This window comes from Athene cunicularia (genome assembly GCF_003259725.1).
Source record: "Athene cunicularia isolate RWA chromosome 1 unlocalized genomic scaffold, athCun1 chr1_part2, whole genome shotgun sequence".
In the NCBI taxonomy this organism is placed as follows: domain Eukaryota; kingdom Metazoa; phylum Chordata; class Aves; order Strigiformes; family Strigidae; genus Athene; species Athene cunicularia.
In genome coordinates, this window is record NW_020799092.1 from 13,974,845 (window position 1) to 13,976,862 (window position 2,018).

Genomic DNA, 2,018 nt, shown 5'->3' on the forward strand with positions numbered 1-2,018 from the left:
CCCCCGAAACTCTTGTTGCATAACTAACACCACGCTCAGCCTAATGAGGAGCCCTCTAAGGAAAACCTGGGATCTTCTCAAGCAAGTGCTGGAGTTCAGTCTGTGATGCTTATCTGAGTACAGTCACTGCCGCTGTTATGATGCTGTTTGCAACCACCTGCTACTGAAAAAGCATCACAGACACCAGAGATCATAAGACACTGAACAGTTTTGGTTTGGTAGGGATTTGTTTTTCTTTTAAACAGGGTAACACACCTGATGGGGACTTGAACTGAAGTAGTAGTAATTATTTGACAGAATAACTGAAGTGACTTAATTAAAAAGGTTAAGTTTCCATGGCCTTAAGTAATATTACTGGTCATTTCACTTGGACTTTGGACTGAGCACATTCTACAGAAATGTAAAGGCTTGAGTCATGAAATGGAGTCCCGCCCATGTATTCTGCTTAACCACTCAGTTTTCAAGCTCCAGCTCACTAGCTGCTTCTTTCTGTTAAAGCAAGTGTTACATGGGGTACAAGTCTGAAGAAACTGGTTGTCAAGGACTGTGCCTGTTGTTCACCTAGTTATGAAAGAGGTACAAAGCATCAGGTGTTAATAATCAATGCAAAGCAGTGTTTGGTAACACAGAAAGAGCTGGTTTAGCATGAGTAAGACAATTCATCGTCACAGTTTTAATGTTTTTTAATGTTTTTAATCTGTGTGAATTTATCAGCTCTTTTAACATCATCATCTACTAAGAAGGATGTTTTTAAAGGAAAGACTGCAAACATAGGCAATTAGCTTCTCTTTGAGGATCTCCCGGCTGGAAGAGAAGAGAGGAGGAATTTTTCCCAGAGGCTCTGGCACTCAATTCTACCTACTTTCAGAGGGAGCTGGATGCTGCATGCCTGTGGGTGTGTTTGAAAATCCCACGACTTGTTACTTGCAGATTCTCTACCATGGATCACAGATCCCAAGAAACCTGGAATTTACCTGGGTGGCCAAGGAGTTCAGTGTCCACTGGTGTCAACAGGAAGGTCTCCAGTTCACTGTCTGCCCTACGATGCAGTTCTTGCAATCTTTTTATTAAAAAAAAAACAAACAAAAACCCACAGAAAACAAACACCAAAAAGCTGTGAACTACACAGTGAACCTGGCTATGTACAGATTGGGGTGAAGGGGGTTTCCACAGCACACACCCTGTACAGTACTGACATAAAACAGTCTCACCTTTGGAAACAAGCACATGGTATTAAAGGAGTTTGCTGAAAAACCGTCACCCTCCTAGCCTGCCTTATAAAAGGGGTTAAACAGATGTCTCTCCATGGCTTCCACCCTACCACCTTCCACCAGCACCGTATGAAAATTTAAAATTAAGAGAGCATTGCAGTTAGGTTGTGCTCATGTATGTCACTCAGCCTCCACCACTGACGAGATGCTGTTGAAGTTGTTGGCTCAATCCAGGACTCTGGGTCTTCTCCCCACCCAGGAGGGGAAGGTGGCAGGGGCCCTGCCCTCAGCCCAGCCAGCACACATGTGCTTTAAGCTTACAGCAGCAGGCTGAGGGGCAGCATCCTGCGCCAGCTGCCCACAGAAACACAGCGCCGGGGCGCAGCTCCAAACTTTTTTTTGCAGTTGTAACGATTATTGAAGAATCTGGGTCCAAAGAAGTGCCCGCTAGCAGACTGACGGGGACGAGGCTCTTTCCTGGCGCGAAAGAGCTTCTGGGGGAGCCCCGGGCCAGGCAGGATCCAGTCCTGCTCCCTACGCCAAGGCACAGCCGTGTAAACACCGGGTCTGGCAGGTCCCTTTAAATCCCTTCAGCCACACGCATCCGGAGACTAGTGTACGAGAGGAGACGGCAACTTTTCTCTCATGAAAGGGAGAACGCGACTGGGAGCGTTTCCCTGGCGCAAAAGTTGATTTAACCCTCCCCCCCCAAACAACAGTGATCCAAGATGCCCGAAAAGGCAGAGGCTGGTCGCGCCGCAGCCCCCAGGACCGGCGCAGTGCGGGAGGCCTGTCTCTTATACACAT

At 47.3% G+C, this 2,018-nt stretch overlaps 1 protein-coding gene across 1 annotated transcript in view; it reads right to left on the reverse strand.

The window, feature by feature from the left end:
• SINHCAF (SIN3-HDAC complex associated factor) overlaps window positions 1–1,049 on the reverse strand; it is a 13,304-nt gene extending 12,255 nt beyond the window's left edge. The window contains exon 1 of the mRNA XM_026840978.1: window positions 975–1,049. The gene's annotated coding sequence lies outside the window, so the exon portion shown is untranslated. The remainder of the gene's footprint in view (window positions 1–974) is intronic.
• Between the last annotated feature and the right edge of the window lie 969 nt (window positions 1,050–2,018).